Source organism: Pan paniscus, chromosome 9, assembly GCF_029289425.2.
Source record: "Pan paniscus chromosome 9, NHGRI_mPanPan1-v2.0_pri, whole genome shotgun sequence".
Lineage (NCBI taxonomy): Eukaryota > Metazoa > Chordata > Mammalia > Primates > Hominidae > Pan > Pan paniscus.
The window spans coordinates 65317007-65338000 of NC_073258.2; the positions used below are offsets into that span (position 1 = coordinate 65317007).

Below are 20994 nucleotides of genomic sequence, written 5' to 3' on the forward strand. Positions count from 1 at the left end.
CAGCTGCCGGGTCGGCAGCCACGGACCAGAGAAAGCGGCTGAAAACTTGGGGAGACTGTTCTCAGAGCAAGGAACTCCCCAGTCCCAGCCTGGCCCCACTCCTGGGGTGGAGGTGATGCCTTGAGAGAAGCTGGCCTAGGGCCTGGACAAAGTGGGGCTCTTGAGGGAGGGTGAGAGGCCCTGAGACGGTGCCATCGGGGAAGCTGCCAGTCCCATGGGGGCAGGGCTGAGAGGAGGGTAAGGGCTCCTAATGCCAGTCTCTGTGCCCACTCATAGGTGTCCTGCCCCCAGGGAAAGAATGAGGAGGATGATGGTGCTGGAGTCGAGACCAGCTCTGCCCTGTGCGACCCTGGGCAGGGCATTCACCTCTCTGAGCCTCAGTTTGCCCCCCACACCCTGTAAAGTGAGAGGATTGGATAAGGTGGCGTCTTCATTGTTTCAGCACTTATGACAAGGCCCTCCATCCAAGTAACAAACAAAAGGGAAACACAAAGCCTGTGACTGGACTCAACAGCTGTGTCCAGTCAGAACCTTCTAGAATGGGGCTGGGGGAGGGGAAGATATGCACCCTCTCCCCACGGGGCTAGGGACTCATCTCTGCCTGTCTTCCCAGGCCCCAGGTTTCAGGCCCTGAACAGCCTGAGTCCACAGTGTGACAGGGTGTGGGAAAGGCCAACGGGCGTGTGGGTCTCCAGCCTTTGCTCATCCTCGGGAAATGCATCGTGCGTTGCTTTTCCCGTCTGGGAGTCTAATAGTCAGCAGTTATTTATCGTCTCGTTTCTTAGTGGGTAGGAAAGCCACAAATAAGTAAACTCAGGCAGCAGGGCACAATTACTGAGCCTGGTGCTTTATTTCCTCAACTCACCTCCAGCCCGGGCAGCAGTGGGTCGATAATAATTTATGAGGCAGCCCCTGAGGTGGAGGAGGAGGAGGAGGCCAAATAACCACATTTGCTTCCCCGGGCCCTCCCTCGACCGGCTCTGCCTGCTCACAGGTGGCTGGGCCAGGAGGCTGCGGGATGAGGCAGGAAGTGGAGGCTGTGGCCAGCCATCGCCGCAGGAGGGGTCCCAGCTGGAGCACCGCGCAGCCCCAGGCCTTGTCCCCAGCCACCAACAGACCACTTCTCTGAGGCGGGGACGTCCCAAGACTAAAATGGGGGCAGGGGTGGCAGCGTCTCTCCACCACATCCCAAGACTAAAATGGGGGCGGGGTGGCGGCGTCTCTCCACCAGGCACTTGGGGTTTGTCTCTGGGGCTCTGCAGAAGCAGAGCCCGAGTCGGGTCCAGCCCTGCACTCCCAGGGAGCCCTGAGGGATGAAGTAAAGCAGGAGAGGGCAGGGGGAGGGACAGCCAGGGTGGTCGCAGTTTGGTCTGCCCTGTAGGGGGCACTGGCAGAATCTGCAGCACTGACCTCTGACCTCTGGGTCAGTTGGTTACTGACTGCTGACTGTGCCTAGGAGAAGGGGGAGGAGGGAGGGGAGGAAGAAGACGGAGAAGGAGGAGGGAAGAGAAGACGAGGAGGGACATGGGAGGAGGAGGGGAGAAGGGAGAGGAGAAGGAGGGAAGAGAAGGTGGGGAGGGGGCATGGGAGGAGGATAGAAGAGGGATGGGGAGGGGGCCTAAGACTCCAGCTCCTGGGGCAAGGGAAGTGGGCAGTGGCAGGCTCCGCTGCGGGGTCTGCAGCCCACGGAGTGTGGGACAGAGTTCATCCTGCCTCAGAAGGAGGCTGGGATTTGGATTTCATCACTCACGTAGCCGATTTCATCACGTTTCATTTTCTGTCAAGTTTCCTGCCATTACAATCTCATTCATTCCTCTGGGGACATGAGGATGCCAGGTAGGGAGGTTGGGGGGCGGGTGGCACCACCGCAGCTTTTGCCCCAGGGCTGCACTGGTGCCAGGGAGGTGGATGTGGGGGACGAGCCTACAGGGGTGAGGCTGGGGTGGGGTTGGGGTTGGTGGGTTACAACAGTAGCTGAGGTGCATGCCCAGGGAGAGCTGGGCCAGTCCTTCGGGCGTTTGCACAGCACCTCCTGGAGTCCCTGCCACAGCCTAGGACGTTGCCGCCACCATCCCCCCATCCGACAGATAAGGAGACTGATGTTCAGAAGACACTCGGCCCAAGGGGCGCAGCTGCTGAAGTTGCATGAGGGGCCCCAACTCCCCACCTGGACACTGGCCATTAGCACTGTCCTGTCCCCTCCAGCAAGGCTTACTGTTCTTCCCACAACAGCCCTCCTGACAGTGGGCCACTACCCCAGTCCCCCAGGAGGCTGCTGAGGCCCAGCACAGCCAAAGGCAGGAGCACCAGAGCGGCTGCTGGGCCAATCCCACCATCTGGCCACTCTTCTCTGTGTCCCGAGGCCTCTCTCTGGGGCTGCAGGAAGCATACTGAGGGCGGTGGCGTCACTCTGGGCTCTCAGGTGGTAGAGGACACCGGGGCTGCCGGCCCTCTATCCCCACATGATCTCAGCTCCCGAGGGTCCCAAAAAACAATCCTCTCACCCAAGCCAGGACCATAGCACACTCTGGTGTATTCAAAAGGCCACCGTCCTTCCTGGCCTCCAAGCTTGGCCCGTGTTAGGGTCGCCGTGGCATCCCGAGTGGGTGGAGTCACTGCACAGTCTCAGGCTCCAAAGAGGGCTCTAATTCCTACCCACTAACGTCTCCCCTGTTCTTGTCTTTCTGTCTGCCTCTTAAAAAAATTAAACACGGATGGTTTCATATGGGGAGAATTAGTATTCCAGGCAGGCCAGGGGATGTGATCAGAATGTCAAGGCCAGAGACACAGAGCCTGAAGGGAAGGGAAGAGGTGCTGGGCCTGGCAGGGGTCCTGGGGTGGGGGCAGAGGGCTCTGACCCTGCCTATGGAGGGCTGGTGGGGCCTCCCAGGGGCCTATGTGCCACTGGAGAGGTTGAGGTTGGGTGTGGCCAGAGGTCTTGACACAGCATCCACGATGGGAGGAGATGGGGCCACTCAGAGACCGCGTGTGGTCATGACACGTGCCTTCCCATGGCCCAGCCCGGCTCCTCTGCCCCGTCCACTCCCACTCTCATTCAGCCCTCACTTGCTGCAGGCACGTGTGCCACTGTGTGCCAGCCACCAGCTGGGTACCAGGGAGGCACAGGGCAGGGACAGGCCTATCCTCACCACTGCATGTCACCGGCACCAGGCCCCTGCATGGCACACAGCAGCCCCTTACCAAAAGCCTGAGTAAACGGGTGCATGAACACCCATAGCATCTCCCCAAGCATGGTTTGAAGAAGACACGAACGCTGGGAGGTTAACAGGTGTCACCAAAGACAAAGTCAATGGGTAACCGCTGGAGTGAACAAGCTTCAATTGGCATCTTTGCCGCAGGACTTCTCAGATCCTTTAATATGCTAATGTGCCCTGTGACCCTGCAGAGGGAGTACGGCTTGCAGCCTCCAGCCGACCTTTAGTCCCTGGCCACACCGGAGTGGCTGGTGTGGCCTTGAGGACCCGGAGTGGAGAGAGGAGTGAGTTTGCATCCAGGCTCTGGAGCAGACCCCCTGTGGGACCCTGGGCAGGCTCCTGAATATCTGTTTTCTCAGGTGGAAAATTGGAATGGTAATAACAGTGCCTGTGCATTCAGTGAGGCGACGTGTGAATAGTGTCTGCCTCGGACACAACACAGGGCGGCCACTACTGTTGTTGTTAGTATTATTATTATCCACATCAACATCTCAGCTCTGTGTGCCTGGGCCATCTAGAACTCGATCGAGTCAGCTGCTGGTGTTGTCACTGCTGCGGACACAGTCCTTACCCGTAAGAGCTCACGGCCCATTGGGAAAAGACAATTATACTCCTCGGTGGAGAGGGCAAGGGCTGAGTGAGCCAGGAAGCCAGGCCTCCACCTGGCATGCTCACCGCTGCCTGGCATCTCTGCCAGTGGCCATGTAGACTAGGTATGGATGCCCCTGGTGGGGGCAGCCTGGCCCACCTTTGGGCATCTCTGCCTGGTACAGATTTCTTTCTTAACTCCATCCCTCCCAGTCCTTCCAGTTCTTGGGCCTCCCAGAACAGGTCGGTCTTCCTTCTCTGCTGAAGACAGGAGACTGCCCTCTTCCCTGGACAGGGCTGAACAAGCCCCACCCCCTCTTGGTCATGGCCAAGGTCACTCCCCACCCACTGGGCCTCCTGCTCTGTAGTGTGGCTGTGTGTCTCTAAGAGCCCAGAACAGTGTTCTAGTCTGGCCTGACCAGGGTGGAAGGAGGGAGGAGGTGGTACAGTGATCACTTCCTTCAATATGCCGTTGATTCCTCCATTAATACAGCCTGTGCAGCAACCAGAAGCTGGGGGCAAGGTGTCCCTCTGTGTCTGGTACAGTGAATCACCTTGCTCTGCAGAAGCAGAGGATAGCTGGCTGATAGAAAGCAGGGTGCCAGGGGAGCCTGAGAGGCCAAAGCTAAGCAGGCCAGGGCCGGGCGCGGTGGCTTATGACTGTAATCCCAGCACTTTGGGAGGCCAAGCCAGGCAGATCATCTGAGGTCAGGAGTTTGAGACCAGCCTGGCCAACATGGTGAAACCCCGTCTCTATTAAAAATACAAAGCTTAGGCTGGGTGTGGTGGCTCACGCCTGTAATCCCAGAACTTTGGGAGGCCAAAGCGGGTGGAGCACAAGGTCAGGAGTTCAAGACCAACCTGGAAGACGGTAAAACCACGTCTCTACTAAAAATACAAAAAAAGTTAGCCGGGCATGGTGACAGGCGCCTGAAATCCCAGCTACTCAGGAGGCTGAGGCAGATAATTGCTTGAACCCAGGAGGCGGAGGTTGCAGTGAGCTGAGATCATGCCACTGCACTCCAGCCTGGGCGACAGAGTGAGACTCCAACTTAAAAAAAAAAAAAAATCCCAAAAAACAATGTTAAGCAGGCTGGGGACAAGGAAGGGTCAGGGAAGCTTCCTGGAGGAAGAAACAGTTGTCAGTTAGAAATGAATGGCAGGCTCCCGGAGTGAAGGCCTCCTGAGTCATCCATCCCTGCCCCTGCCTAACCGCAGGCTGACTGGCAGAGCCACTGGGTCGCGTACGTCATGGGGCAGACTCCGGAGGCTCAATGTGTGGCTGCTGCGGGCGGGACCATTTGTCTTTGGGAAAAGTGGTTCAGGGAGGCTGACCACAGAGGCCAGAGGCCTCTCAATGCTGACCCCTATCTACCAGGATTTAGAAAGTCACCCCTGACCCCACGATCACGGCACCCTTGGCTGTGCCTGGGGTTCACAGGGGAACTGAGGCTGAAGCACTTCCCAGAGGTCACCATCCAGGTTGGGGGGCCCAGGAGTGGATTTCGCCGAATGTCCCATCTGGGCCTGTGTCCCAAGAGGGGAGGTAGCCACAGGTCGCCCAACCCCGTGTGCTCCAGGAGTGAAGGTACTAGGGGCCTCGTTAGCTGTGGCTTCAAAGAGCCTCGTTATTAACAAAAGTGTGCCGTGAATGCTTTCTCTTCCTGCTTCTCTCCTTAAGGCAGGCTCCCAAATGAAAAGGAAAATATACAATGAGAGGCACTAAGGAAACCTCAGAGGAAAGCCAGGCGTCTGCAAAGATGGGGAAGGAACGACATTCCACTCTCGTGTGAGGTGTGGGCTGGCTTGCTTGCTTTATTTATTTAAAATAGTCTCTCTTTTTCCCCCATTCCTCCCAATTCAGCTAGTCTCTCAGGCACGCTTTAAGTTCTTTTGAAGTGTTACAACCATTTTCTCCTCTTTCAATTAACAACAAGAAAAGGAAGCTAATAGCTTCCTGAGCCACTCGCTGTAAATATTAACAAAGTCTGGCCGCCTGGGCCGAGCGCACAGCGTTGCTCTCGGCCAGAGAGAGCATGTTTACGGGAAGGAGGGAAAGGGTGGGAGATTTCCAATACAGGCAAAAAAATCCCTTGGCACAGGCTCTTGCTGGTGCAGGGAAACCAGAGAGCTGGGAGCTGAGTGAGAGGGCACCTGTCCCTGGGGGCTGGAGGCTGGCAGAGCTGGTGGGAGGGAAGTAGAGAACTGAGGTTGCTAGTGGATGCTTCTGGAAGGAAAGGCGGCTTCCCCCAGCTGCACCTGAGTAACTCGGATGATGGCATATGTGTGGACTGGAATCCCCAGCTCACAGTGGAGGTCTGAGGAGGGCTGGGTTTCTAGATGCAGCAGGCGGAGGGAGGTGCTGCACACCGGACCCCCAGCACTAGCACGGAGCCCTTGAAGGAAGTGAGCAGGGGGCTCCTGAAATAGGCCAAGAGGGGCTCCAAGTCAGGGGTTGAGACCTGAATGGAGGAGCGCGAGGCTGAGGGGAGGGTCTGGGGAAGGGGCAGCCGAGGGAGGGAGCTGACTGCCTTTGGGCAGAGCCTGGGTTCTCTGACAGCTCCTCGCTTTCTCCCTGGGGAGTCTCCAGCAGTGGTCCCCCCACCCCCCAGGGGCCCATGAGCCTGTAGGATATGTCGCGCTGCAGCCAGCACAGTGCTGCTTCAAACTGCCACTCGAGAGCTCCAGCGTGGGGACAGCGTGGGGCCCACTTCACAGCCAGGCTGCCAGGAGATGCTGTGAGAGTGCCCAGACCCTGGAGGCCAGGAGGGGACCAGGGCTGCCTGCCGGCTCCACCACCTGCCTCGGCCAAGGGCCAGCCAAGAGCACTGTGACGGGCAGGCAGGGGGTCGAACAGCCACTGTTCTGCCGACAAAAGCAGGCCAATTTCCTGAAAGAAGAGGTTCCGGCCTTGGCTGGTGGCGCCAGGTTCATCACCCCGAGCTTCCTCTAGGCTGGACACGGTCCCTAATGGGCACGGGCGACGCATTACAGTGAGGTCTGCCAGGTAGAGCTGGCAGGCAAGTGGTCGTTCCTGTCCCCTCTTTTTTTTTTTTTTTGAGACTGAGTCTCGCTGTGCTGCCCAGGATGAAGTGCAGTGGTATGATCTCAGCTCACTGCAACCTCCGCCTTCCGGGTTCAAGCAATTCTCTTGCCTCAGCCCACCGAGTAGCTGGGATTACAGGCACCTGCCATCACGCCCAGCTAATTTTTTTATTTTTAGTAGACACGAGGGTATCAACATGTTGGCCAGGCTGGTCTCGAACTCCTGACCTCAAGTTATCCGCCTGCCTCAGCCTCCCAAAGTGCTGGGATTACAGGCATGAGCCAGTGCACCCTGCCCTGTCCCCTTTTGTGCCTAGAGTTGCTCTGTGAAGGGGCAGGCTCTGGCCGCAGTGCCCCTCCCTGAGGGGAAGAGGGCAGGCCTGTGGGGGGCTGCCGTGTCCCCATACCCTCCAAGCACACTGCCAGCTGTGTCCCCTCGAGGGCCTCCCCCGGCAGAGCTGAGAGCCGATGCCTGTCCCTCCGTGAGCTGGGTGCGAGTGGCCCTTGCTGGTCCCCCGCTCACCCACTCTCTCAGCGTCTGGGCCCGGGAGTTCCTGCCTACCCTTGCTGGGAGGAGATTGCAAAGGCACAAGAGCACTCCAGGCGGATGAGAACTCTTCAGGTGCCTGCCTGCTCCTGTCTCCCTGCTGCCCGGGGATGGCGGTGCCCACTGGCAGCCGTTTCTAGGTCCCCTGTTGCTCAGCTGCACTGTGAGGACGGCAGCTTCAGCTAGGGAACCCTCCCCCTCTGCAGCACCCTGAGCCTGGCAGAACTGGGCCTCCAGACCCCCCAGACAGTACAGGGAGGGACTGCTGGGTCCAGTGGGGCAGGTAGGGAGGGGCAGGTGGCTACAGTCTGCGCCCAATTTGGGCTTCTCTGCCAACTCAGCACCAAGGGATGGGTGAACTCCCAGGCCACCTCTGGCCAGAGCTGCCCACATGTGAAGGGAAGGAAGGAAGAGAATAAAGAAGGGGAGATGTCCCGTGGCAAGAGAAGCTCCGTCCTGGGTGAGTGGGCCCCGCACCCCTGAAGCGCCCTGCTCTGGGCGCTGCCTGCTGAGTTTCTCTGATGGCCATCTTGAGGGTGGGCGCTGGCAAAGGCCCAGGCCCGCCGGCCGGGCGGCACAGACTCCTGAAGCCACCCACGGCCTGGCTCGCACACTCTCGCAAATACCCTGAAAGTCTGGGTTTTGTCAGGAGATGGTTTAATTAGCAGAGCGGAGGCTGGGAGGGTTCGCACCACACAAGCAGGCTCTCGCCTCCGCCTCTTCTCGCCCTGCTACTCGGGTGCCATGCAGCGGTGCCAAGCCTGGGGGCCCGGAGCAAGTGGGCAGGGAATGGGGTGGGCCCATCTCACAGAGCAGAAGGCACAGCCTCCAGAGGCCTTCCTGCTCCTGCTCAGGCCTGGGGCTGCAGGCTGCACATCAGGACCAGGCTCGGAGCCCATAGCAAGCTGGCTGTCCATGGCTCTCTTGGTGGTGCTCCTGGGAGCACTCAGCTGCCCTCCAGTGAGGAGAAGGAGGCGGGAACCCACTCAGCACCCAAGCCTGTCTTCAGGGAGTAAAACCTGGGGGCCTCCCAAGTTGGCCCCTTCCCTTCAACCCCTCACTGTGTGAGGTCCCTACCCCATGTCCCTGTCCCTGTTCCTGAGGACACGGTCCCAGCTTTTCACTGGTCCTCTCCTGTGCACCTGGGCACCTTCCAGGTCTCCAGGCAGCAGCGAGAACGCTCTTTCTAAATTGCAAGTCTGGTCACGCTCCTCCATGCCTCGGCACCCTCACGGCCTCCCCGCTGCCCTTGTACGAAGACCAGGCCCCTCAGTGCAGCATTCAGAGCGCCCCCAAGGCCAGGCTCCGGGCCCTGCTTCAGCTCGGATCACGGCCCTCCACTCACTCAGAGCTCTGGGACACTGACCTCTCACTATACCAAGCCCTCCCACCTCCAGCCTTCACATAGGCTGTTCCCTCAGCCTGAAATGTTCTTCCCGTCCCACTCCCTACATGCTGAGCCCATTACTGGAGCGGTCCTAGCCCCCACACGGCAATGCTCTCCCTGCCCCCAGCCTTCTGTCTCCAGTGCCCTCGGGAGAGAGGGAATAAGCAGCCCCCAGACTGCTCTCTGCAATGGGAAAGAAAGGAACAGGCTCTGTGGACGGCCATCCTGGTAGGGGGAAGTCAGAGCCATGGAACAAACTCCAGTTTGAGTCACAAAGAGCCTTTTCATCTATAAAGGTCAGATACAGATGCTGACCTCAGCCTGGAAGTCCAAAATGAAAGAATATCCTGGGTCTCCTAGCTCGCACCAGCTCTGACCTGCTTACAATGATCTAAACTCTGCCCTCTTTGCCACAGGGCAGCTCTGCCCAGGGAGGGGGCAGGCATGTTGTTCATTTAAAACACCACTTCGCTAAGTCACCAGCCATAAAGCCCACCTGGGTTTCTAGCAGCACATACCAGCCATCTGATTAATGACACATACATAAAAATCCATCCCAAAGAGCCAAAGGTTGAAATGAAACAGGAGGGCTAATTGCTAATATAGGAATTAATATCAGAGAGCTCCGATCTTTAAGGCAGCTATGAACTGTAAAGCTGAGGGCCTGAGGATCGTTTCTACTTCGGGAGGAAGCCCTGAGTGCCAAGGGTGGGCAGTGGCTCTAGAAGATAGGCAGGTGGTCAAGGGGAAACACAGCCAGACCTGCCCCCCTCTGGATTGCCACTGAGCTCACATGTGACTGTCATAACATGAGAGTACCCCAGAACCACAGCACAGCGTTATCTTCTCCAAGAAGCCTCCATGATCCACCCCACTCCCCGAAGGCTGGGCAAGGCGGGGCTCTTGGCTCCCACACTGCCCTGTGTGCGTCTCACATTGTAGCCCTCTGAAAACCAATGCCCTCCCCACTGGACTGTGAGCTCCTGGAGGATGGGGGCATCTCTTTGGATCCCCAATGTCTTGTACAATGCCTGGAGCATGATTAGACTCAGAATATGTTTGCTGGATGGAGAGATGGGTAGATGGAAAGATGGAGAAATGGATAGGTGGAGAGAAATGGATGAATGGAGAGACGGATGGATGAATGGACAGATGGATAGATGGAGAAATGGATGGATGGATGAAAAGATGGAGAGATGGATGGATGGATAGAGGTGAATAGATGGACTGATGGAGAGACGGAGGGATGGAAGGATGAATACAGAGATGGAAGGATGGATGGATGGAGAGATAGGAGCATGGATGGAGAGATGAATGGATAGATTGATGGAGGGATGGATGGATGAAGAGTTGGAAGGATGGAGAGATAGATGGAAGGATGGATGGAGAGATGAATGGATGGGTTGACAGAAGGAGAGATGGATAGGTGAATGGAGAAATGAGAAGGAAGGATGGACAGATGGATGGATGGATGGATGAATGAATAGAGAAATGGTGAGATGGAGGGATCGAGAAATGGAGGGAGAGATGGAAGGATGAAGGGATGGATGGATGGAGGGGTGCACAAGAGAGCCTCAGGAGAAGCCCAGGACCCCTCAGTGCAGTGTTTGGTGGATGGTCCGTTTCTCTTGCGCTGTCTTGGAGTAGTGCAGCAAGAAGGAAACTGGCCTGGAGTTTGAGGCCCTGACACTGCTGCAGGTTGTATAACCCTGGACAAGTCCTGCTCCCTCTTCTCAGTCCACACAATGGAAGTGGTCCTCCCTGACCTGCTAGCCATGCTGTCTTCCCAAGCTCAGGGAAGATGGCAAGGCAGAAATTACTGGGAAAGGACAAGGTGCATTGTCCCCTGGCATATATGTATGGGCAGATTCGGCCAAAATGCAGAGGGTGGTGCAGAGATGTGAGATTGGGCACTTGGCTTTCTTTTCCTCCTTTCAAATTTCTTTTAATACAGTTGTGATGTGATTGACGACAACAAAAGTAGAAAATTGTGTAAGCATCTCAAAGTACTTTTACTCAAAATGGAAGCTTTTATGATGTTGACTCAAAAAATGGTTTATTGGTTTTGAGCACAGAGACCAGACCTGGAGCCTGTGGGAACGGCGGAGGCCAAGGCGAGGAGTGTAACCACTAACTTCACACGGCATGATCTCCACTCACTCGAGCCAGAAGGGTGGCCACTGGGGGTGCTGTGGCTCTGGCGGGAGGTGTCTGCCAGGCGCACGCATTTACATATTTATTCTTGGGCCTCCTTTGGTTCAGTGAATGCAGGTGGCTACTAATGATCATCATTATGCGCCCACACAAGGGAAGAGCCACAGTGCTGCTGGAGAGCTCACACCTCCCAACCACTGCCAGCCAGACTCACTTGGAAAACCAATACACACCCCAGAAGCCTGAGAGGCCCCACTTATCCAGGGCACAGACGCTGAGGAGCCCAGTATCCCAGCACTGGGGTTCCAGGAGGCTCTGCAGGCCCCAGGGAAGGTGGGGGTGGGGGCTGCAGCAGGGAAGGTGAACTGAGGACATACAAAGCTGGACGGGCACCAAGAGCCTCACTTAGTGCCTTGGTTTTCTAAATGAGGGAGCAGATGGAGAGTTTGGTGGGTGCATTTATTAAGCACCAACTGCATGCAAGGCACCGAGCCAGGTGCTGGGGGATCCAGCCTCAGGTCCTCCCTTGAAGCCAGGGAGACAATTCTTTTCATGCTCCGTTGTTGCTGTCATGGTTCACAGGACCACACAAGCCAAGCAGAGGGTGGCCCATTGCAGGGAGGGAGGGATGATGTCTGCATGGATTCTTACAGAAGGGGAACAGTACAGTGAAGGGCCAGGCTGGAGCCAGCTCGGGGCATTAGTGGGCAGTAGTGGGAGACACGGCTGGTGGGCTGGGCAGGGCCCTTGGAGACTACTGTAGGAGCACTGCCTCTATCCCGAGAGCTATGGGACGCTCTCAGGATAAAGCCGAGAAGCTATGGGAAGGGTCTGAGGCGAACACACCAGTGGGATGAACCTGCCTCCTTTTTGGGTTCTTAATTTCAAAAGCAGAGCTCAGTGGTTTCTCTCTTTATCGGGAGGCAGCGGCCACAGCTGACTGGAGCCTCTGGGCTCCCAGGACACGGCAATCATCCTCTCAAAATGCCAAGGCCCGCTGCCCCTGCCCCACCCCCATCGGTATAAAACAATTTCTGTGCCCCGGCCAGGGAGGCGGATGACCTCACTGGACTTTTTCCATCTCTCGCTTTCATGGAGAAATTACAATTTATAATTGGATGAAATCACGCGGGTGGTAATAGCAATAAGGGCTTGTGCTAGAGCCGGCCGCCCTCCCGCCGCGTGCAGGGACTCTGTCCTCATCTTCCCTCCTGCATAAGCCCCACCGTACCCCTTCCAGGGCCTGTGCCCCACCTGTAGTATTCACCAGGCACTGGCCATTCAGAATCGATGTCCCGTGGGGCTTGCTGGCTCTGAAACCTCCTTCTTCCTAGGGCAGCTTGTCCCAAGAAAACTCCCCCCGCCACCCTGTCCACCCCATCAGACTCAGCCTGCACACCACCTGGCTGGCACACACCCTTCCCAAATGCCTTCCCTGCCAGGCTGTGAGCCCCGTGGGCAGCCACCCCCCATCTGGGTGCTGGGCTTATTAAAACACGAACCCTAATATCCCTGTTTTTATTTGTAACGGCCTCCGACAACAAGCATTTCTCAAATCAGCCACCTTAGGCCCTACAAAGAAAAGTGCCCAGATGCAGCTGAGCCCATCTGGATCTGATTTCAAACCAGAGCGAGCACTCTCAGATGTGTAATAAAAGCCCTTTTCCAAAGAGGGGCTCCTGCAGGGGGAATACAGACACCAGGGCACCGCGGCCCTTCCACATGCCGCGCTAATGAGAGGTGCTGGGGAGGGCTCGGGGTTTTGTTTTGGATTCCAGAACAGCCTGCCTGCCCTCCGTCTGTGCAGAAGAGGAGGGCGGCTGCCGGTGTTGAGGACTGACCCCCCACCTAGGAAGTGGGGTGGGCACCAGACAGAGGCCAGGAACACGGAGACCCAACTTCCCCAGTTCCCTGATGGTCCTGCTTCCCATGGTGGGGAAAGGCAGTGCTTGTTCTGGAAGCCCAGGCCATGGCGGCCCAGTTGGAGCCTTTGAATGACATTTAGCAAGAAGAGCAGGTGCCGGGGGAATTGGAGCCAGCTCTGGGCTGGGCGGGTGGCCCTGCACGGCCAGGAGCTCGAAAAACTTCATTTTTCTCTTCCCAGTCCTTCCACCCCCAGGGAGGGAAAACCAGGTAGCTGCAAGGCTGGGCACCATGCATGGCCAATTGTCAGGATTTGGAAAGAGGCAGGAGATAGGGAGAATAACCCCAGCCCCTTCCCCGGCTCATAGGCAAGTGGCATTAAGAAAAAAAACAGGATCCAGGCTGGGTACAGTGGCTCATGCCTGTAATCCCATCACTTTGGGAGGCCGAGGTGGGCGGATCATGAAGTCAGGAGATGGAGACCATCTGGCCAATATGGTGAAACCCCATCTCTACTAAAATTTAAAAAAAAAATTAGCCGGGTGTGGTGGCTCACGCCTGTAGTCCTAGCTCCTTGGGAGGCTGAGGCAGGGGAATCAGTTGAACCTGGGAGGCAGAGGTTGCAGTGAGCCGAGATCGCGCCACTGCACTCTAGCCTGGCGACAGAGCGAGACTCCATCTAAAAAAAAAACCAAAAAAACAGGATCCAAAGCAAAGGGGGCTGCAGCCCAGTGGCCCTGGTGGATGTTGTCCCAGTGCGGTCCCTCATGTCTCTGGGCTTAATCACTGGTATTGTTTTTGGCAGGTGAGGAAGCAGGCAGTGGGCGAGAAGATGGATTCCTTTTTGGACAGACAAGACCAGAGAGTGAAGCGGGAATAACTCATCCTCCCTACCTCCCCAGCAAGGAAACCTCTACAAACAGGAGCAGCCAAGCAGGACTGAGGCCCTCGCCCCCCAAGCATCTTCTCAAAGAAGGGCATGTGGGGGCCTGACAGCTCAGCTGCATGTGTCAGCAGCTCCAGCCCCACCATGAACATCTGAACTCCTCAGCGGGGTAATGGACCCCCTCCTTTCCCCCAGAGACGCAGCCTGAGTGGCAGGAATACAGAGCCTTTGGAGAGTGGCTCCCTCTCAGCTCCGTCATGCAAGAACACTCTCTGCACCCAGCCCATTCTGCCAAGTGACTTAAAGGAATTAAAAAAAAAAAAAAAAAAAAAAGCCTTGGTAAACAAAAAGGGGGTAAAAGCCACGCAGAGGCCTTTCAGAAGAGGTGGCGGCCTGCAGACAAAAGGGCAAGAGTTGAAAAGGGCTGTGGAGGTAGCAAGCAGCAGAGGCCACCCTGCTCAGGGCTGGGTGCCAGGCCACAGGGCATGCCCGACGAACAGGGAGTCGGAACCCCCTCAGGCCATCCTCGGGAGTCCTGGGGTCCAGAGGGGTGTCCCTGTACCCCTTGCACACAGGACCCTCACTCTGCAGGGATAAGCCAGCTGCGCCTGCAGCCTAGGGTGCCAAGGAGGCTGCTGATTGTGGCCCGCAGCCTCATCTGAACGCCAGGAGACCAGGACACCGAGGCACCGGATCCCCTCTCTGTGCCCTGGGGAGCCCCAGTGCTGCCCAGTCACCCCAGGGCTGAGGTCTGCGTCCCTAGTGGTGCAAGGCCTGGTAGGACCACGGGGCAGGGAATGTGAGCGCCATCCGAGCTCACGGTGTCCTGAGTCGCGGCTTCGTGACTTTGGCAGGGGCCTCCGGACCAGTGACCCCAGTCAAACCCAGAGGGTCTTGGGCTGCAGCGACGAAGGAGGTAAGGCCCAAGGACAAGGGAAGAGGGACGCGAATTCGGAAGGGCTCCAGGGTGGGCCCAGGGTTCCTCGCACCCAGACAGCTGGGTTGCACCCTCCAAAGGCCCCTTTTCCCAGCCAGAGCTCCACAGGTCTCCAAGGGTCTGCAGCTCCATCCCACACACCCACTCACTCAGTTCATGCAGCTGGCAGCTTCTGCTTGCCGGCATAAGCATCATTTGCCACCTGGTGGTCCCCGTGCTGCTGGGCTCTACCCAGCAGCTGGACCCAGGATGTAATGGAGTGGCCTCTCCTGGAGTAAATGGCCCTGCAGCAGGGTGGAGGAATCTCATTTTGAGCCCCCTCCCTAAAGGTGGTAGCAGTGAGGCCTTGGCGGGGTGGTGGGCAGGAGCTCTGGTAACCTAGGCTACTTGCCCTGGCGCCTGCTGCCCTTGAACGAGAGGGAGTCCACAAGTCTATATCAGGGCCCGCCCTTGTTCTGGCCAGGGGACCCAGGGTGGGTTGATCCAAAGCTACTGCCCAAGGTCCTGCTCCTGTTGGCCCTTGGGCACCATCTGCGCTGGCTTCCAGTTCAGCCTCTTTGTTGGTTACTGGAGCGAGCTGAGGCCCAGAGAAGGGCAGAGAGTGCCCCAAGGGTCACACAGCAGGCGGTGAGTCCTCCCTGCCGCTGAGGAGGGGCTGACTCCTCCAGGGATCCCAGGAGGCCAGAGAGAGAGGCTGCACCTCCAAAAACACAAATCCCAGCAACCTCAAGCCTCTGTGCCCTGGGCAGGACAGGGAAGCCCCAATTCATTACCAAGATGGAAAATGACACTTCCCACGCTCTTCCTCAGGAGAGGGGTTGATTTATGATTGCACCAGGGCCTGGGACATTCGTCAGCGCGGCGCAGCGTGCACGTCGTCTGCGGGGGCATTAATAGCCATGTTATTAGCCACCGGTGTGAAAGATGCCCTGCGGATGGGCTATTTGCTGTTATTTATTATAAAAGTGCGCCAGCCCGACAGCGGGGCCGCGAGCGTGCCTGAGCCGGAGCTGGGCTGGCTGCTTCTCTCCCAGTGCCCAGCCCTGGTCCCTACTGCCCCTCTAGTCCCTAGGAGGGCTCGGGGGTCATTCCCAGGCTGAAGCCAAGCTAGAGGGGAGCAGCTGCTGTCCCCCAGGCCTGCTGCCATGAAAGGTCTGCTCAGTGGCTCTGTGCAAAGGGAGGCAAGAAACAAACGCTCTGGGCAGACAGACCTGGGTTGGGGCCTGGCCCTCTGGTTGTGAGCATGTGACCTTGGACAGGTCTGCCCCTCCCTGTATGCCTCCCCTTTCTGCACTGGGGATGCAGCCTGTCCCCTCCACACAGGCTGTGGCCAGCTGGAGAGAGCATTCTATGACGTGCCCAACACTCAGGCACCCAGCCCTGCCAGCTACTCCTAATGCTAAGAGGCGTGACCCCACAGGCATGAGTGACCCCACAGGCGTGAGTGACCCCACAGGCTTGAGGGGCTGCAGACCTGCTGGTGGAGAAGAGCGGCTCCCGTGAGGCCCTGCTGGAGTTGAGACACTGTTCCCCAGCATCCTCCCTGTGCCAAACCCCTGGGAAAGGGTTACAGTTGGGTGCCAAGGCCCCAGGAGGTGGGCGGGGAGGCTGCCCACAGCTGCGGGAGGGCTCTGTCTCCACCCTGAGCCTGTCTCTTCCATGCAGGGCCTCAGATTTTCCTCATCTGCAAAAAGCAGACAATCGCTGAGGTCCTTTATCTCATGATTCCAGGGTCCTGAGTGGTGGGTTCCATCCGTGAGTGTATCTGTGGGGTGGGCGGGAGGGGAAAAGGCCCTCTGTAGGAAAGTGAGGATCACCTCTGATAGTTGGAGACAGAAAGGCAGTTGGGCAGTGCCAGGCCAGCATCCATATCAGTGGGGGTGAGGAGGGATGGCCAAGAGTCTCCCTTTGGGGTCAGAGAGGTCCCGCTGGGCAGCTGAGACAGGCGGTAGGAGACCTGGGAAGGGGAGAGCTCCAGACATCGAGTCTGAGGCCTGGGTTTGTGGCCACCCCTCTGCCATCTGCTGCACAATCCAGACCTTTCCCTTTGCCTCTTTGGGCTGCTGTGGTGAGGGCACCCTGGGTCACCATGACGTCCTGGGGTGGGCTGTAGGAAGGCCAGCCTCCCTCTTCTCTACCACCCAGCCCTGGGTCTAGGTTCAGGGGCCTCCCTTTTGGTGGCCTTGTTCATTCATTCATCAGATGTTTACTGAGAACTTTCTGTGCCAGGCTCCATGCCAGGCACAAGGCAGACCATGTCCTAACTATAGGAGTTTACATTCTAAGGGGAGGAGACAATCCATAAACTCATGATAAATAAATAGGGAGGGTCCCACTGGGAGAAGGGCCTGCCTCCTGCCTTGTCAGGGTTGTTCTCAGCCCCTGAGAGGCCCTGCCCTCAGAGCCCAGTGCCAAGCCTCTGATCTAGGATCAGTGAGTGTTGCCCATCACCAGCCTTTACTGGTCACACCGCTCCTCTCCAGGCTCTCTGCTGTGGCCCAGGATCCTAAAGGAGGCTGAGGAGAGAAGCAGTGCAGAGCCCGCAGCCTCAGTCCTGTTCTGGAGGACTGTCCCCAGCCCTGCTGGTGCTGCCTCTCTTCCTTTTCCTCATCCCCCAAAATAAAGACCTTTAGCCCCTCTCCTTCCCTCTGAAATTCCACTGGGCTTTCTTTTATTTATTTTATTTATTTTTTTTTTTGAGATAGGGTCTTACTCTGTCACTCGGGCTGGAGTGCAGTGGCACGATCTCTCGGCTCACTGCAACCTCCGCCTCCCAGGTTTAAGTGAATCTCCTGCCTCAGCCTCCCAAGTAGCTGGGATTACAGGCATGCACCACCATGCCCAGCTAATTTTTGTATTTTTAGTAGAGACAGAGTTTCGCCATGTTGACCAGGCTGGTTTTGAACTCCTGACCTCAGGTGATCCACCTGCCTCAGCCTCCCAAAGTGCTGGGATTACAATGAGCCACCTTGCCCAGCCCACTGGGCTTTCTTTTTCCTTTCCGTAAAGGAATTAAGTCTCAATTTAGGCAGCTTTACTAAAAATGGACACAGACAGACAGAAATATCAGGTGTAGGAGCATCTTATTAAATAATGCCGAGAGAGAAAGGAACAAAATTACACGTGTCTCCTTTCATCCCCCCACCCCCTCCTGGCCTTGAATGGTTTAATATCGAACACTGTTATCAATATAATTAACCTCCTAAGACACAATTCTAAAGTCTTGTTTTTTTAAAAGCGATTTACATTCTCTGAAGTTCAGGACATCCCGCCGCCTGGCACCAGCGCCGCCCAGCCGGCCTATGTGGTTAGGTGTATTTATAGTGGATTTGCATACCTGTCTGCAATTACCGCCAGTGATAACAGCTGATGCATAATGCATGCAGCATGAAATTAGAAAAATAATTAACTTTAGGTTTTAAAAGAATTCCCGCCCCAGCCCCCATGCATCACAAGTTCTAAATGATAACAGTGGATGGGATCCAGGAGCAAAGCTGTTCAGGGTGATGGGTGTGGCTGGCTGGCACCCTGCCCTGGCGGGAGCTGGGGTTAAAAGGTCCTTGAGGGTCATGGCATCTAGTCCCTGTCCTAAGGAGATGCCTCTGGTGGGTCTGCAGTCCCTGGGGCATCTGCCTGAACTAGGGCTTGGAAAAGCCCCACTCACACGACTCAAGGCTCCCCTCCCTTCCTGCAGTTCATGTCTGGGGCTCGGGGAAGAATGGCTCATTGCTAGTAATGGTAATAGTTCCCTCATTCTGAAAACGACTCTGCTAAACATTGAAAGTAACCTTATTTTATCTTCACAAAAGCCCAGGGAAGTAGATCGTTTATGGTCAGATAGACTTGAGACCCCTGTAATCCCAGCACTTTGGGAGGCCGAGGCGGGCAGATCACCTGAGGTTGGGAGTTAGTGACCAGCCTGACCAACATGGAGAAACCCCGTCTCTACTAAAAATACAAAATTAATGGGGCGTGGTGGTGCATGCCTGTAATCACAGCTACGCGGGAGGCTGAGGCAGAAGAATCGCCTGAACCCAGGAGGCAGAGGTTGCGGTGAGCCGAGATCGTACCATTGCACTCCAGCCTGGGCAACAAGAGCGAAACTCTGTCTCAAAAAAAAAAAAAAAAAAAAAAGACTTGAGACCCAGGGCCACCCCACAGTAGGCTAAGCAGCTTGGTTGAGCCAGGCAGACCACTGGCTACTTGCCTTCACAGGAAAGGGGCTTCCTGGCGAGGAGGGGAGCTCTCCCTGGGTCTCCCTGAGCACCAGGAAGCAGCGGCCTGCCCTGTCTACCTCCTGGCCCTCTTCCCTCTGTCTTATTTGCAGTTGAGCCCCCAGGAAGGTGGGGTCTTTCATTAATTTAAACAAAGGTTTGCTGAAGCCCCATCACAGAGCTGGAGATGATTGTGCCTTAGTAGGGCTTCCTGTCTAGTGGGAGGTGGGACTGGGGTCCCACTGGCCTTTCCCGCTCTGGGGCTGAGAAACTGCTTCTGCCCGTAGTCTGCCTGCACAGCATTCTCAGTGAGGAATTGAAGGCATGGCAAGGTTTAGGGGAGACACATGAATTATTGCTGAAGGGAGGGACTGGCAGGGGAAAGACACCTGCAAGAGACCCCACGTGGGGGCTGGGAAGTGGGGGAAAAGCCAAAGGACCCCAGGGTCTGCAGCAGCCACACACCAGTGCCAGGCCACACACCAGTGCCAGGCCACATGGGCAGCCAGATTCCTAAGGACAGCGGCAGGCAGGTGGGCAGGAAGGAGGCTGAGGGGCAAGTGGGGGTAGGGGAGACGTGACCAGCATCCATGCACGTGAGCATGTGCTTGTCTTTCCTACATACAGAGTTTACATGCAGGACACTTCCTCTCCCCGCCTGGCCCTGCCTGAGATGCCCCCATCCCAGGGATGGGGCAGGTGAAAGAGGAGACGTGGGAGTGAGGCCAGACAGGGATGGGGGGCTATTTCCTTGCTGGCTTCCAGAAGCTCCTGGGACATGCCTGTGAATAGAAAATAGCACCCCCAGGTTCCATGAGGGCCAGGAGCCAGCAACAGGGTCCCCAGCAAAGGCTGAGCAGCAGACAGTGGGCCATAAGCCACCACGAGGGGTGGGGAAGAAGCTTGGTGTCACTGACTTATAAAGGCTTTGCAGTTGGGTGTAGACGCCCACACTCAGCTTCCCTACTGCTCCCCCAGACCTGGGAAACCCGGGAGGCTGCCGGCCTCTCCCCACTCATGACACTGGGCAGCAGCTCCACAAAGGGTCTAATGCACCGTGAGCACAGCTTCTGGGGAGGGCTGCAGAGGGGGTGGAAAGGGGAGGGACAGAAGCCTCAGGACTTCTCAGGGGTGGGAGTGAGTGTGGCGTGGAGGAGGTAGGGAACTATTTCTGGCCACTGGATGACCTGGTGATGAAGGCCCATTTAAAACCCTCTTACCTCCCCGGACTCCTCCACCCTGCCCCCAGCCTGGAGGGCCTCCCATGGGAGGCTGGTGTGGCCCCACAGGAGGGGATGGTTGATGGCCCCATCCACCAGCTCTGTGCGGCCCAGACATAGGGTCAAGGCTGCCAGCATGGCTTGGGGGAGGGGCAGGGTTGCACCCACACAGTTTGAGGTGGGCAGGGGGCAACATCTCAGCTTCACAGAGGCTGATAAGGGGTCAGCCTGTCCGGAAGGCACAGCAGGAGCAGGGGAGTAGAGAACGGGCCACTGGAGCGTGGAGGACAGAGACGGGCAGCTACTGCAGAAGCTAGGCCGTGTGTCTGGGGAGGCAGAGACTTGGGGCAGCTTTTAAACTGGATACGTCGGGGGCATCCAGATCACACTCAGGAGGGGGTACTCTGCACATATAATGTCAGTGAATCCTGAATTGTAAGTTCCCATGTAAGGGCCCCTATTATGACCACATTTATGGATGAGGAAATCAAACCTCAGAGAGGGCAAGCAGCTTGCTCAAAATAACACAGCCTGAGGCCCGGCATGGTGGCTCACGCCTATAATCTCAGCACTTTGGGATGCTGAAGTGGGCAGATTGCTTGAGCCTAGGAGTTCAAGACCAGCCTGGGCAACATAGCAAAACCCCAACTCTGCAAAAAATACAAAAATTAGCTGGGTGTGGTGGTGCAGCATGTGGTCCCACCTCTGCAGGAGGCTGAGGTGGGAGGATCACCTGAGCATGGGGAGGTCGAGGCTGCAGTGAGCCGTGATCGAGCCACTGCATTCCAGACTGGGTGACAGAGCGAGACTCTGTCTCAGAAAAAAAAAAAAAAAAAGAAAGAAATCATACGACCTGCAAGTGGCAGAGGCAGGATTTGAACCCAGGCCTCTCTGTCCTGGAGGTTGGCAGGGGACAACGACTGATAGAGCCAAGAATA

At 56.9% G+C, this 20994-nt stretch overlaps 2 protein-coding genes across 8 annotated transcripts in view; one reads left to right on the top strand and one right to left on the bottom strand.

Moving 5' to 3' along the window:
• MACROD1 (mono-ADP ribosylhydrolase 1) overlaps positions 1-20994 on the bottom strand; it is a 170191-nt gene that overhangs the window by 91837 nt on the left and 57360 nt on the right. The window lies entirely within an intron of this gene.
• The window catches only part of FLRT1 (fibronectin leucine rich transmembrane protein 1), an 83465-nt gene that overhangs the window by 53904 nt on the left and 8567 nt on the right, over positions 1-20994 (top strand). For both annotated transcript variants that reach the window (XM_008953946.4, XM_003828547.5), the window contains exon 2: positions 13605-14601. The gene's annotated coding sequence lies outside the window, so the exon portion shown is untranslated. The remainder of the gene's footprint in view (positions 1-13604; positions 14602-20994) is intronic.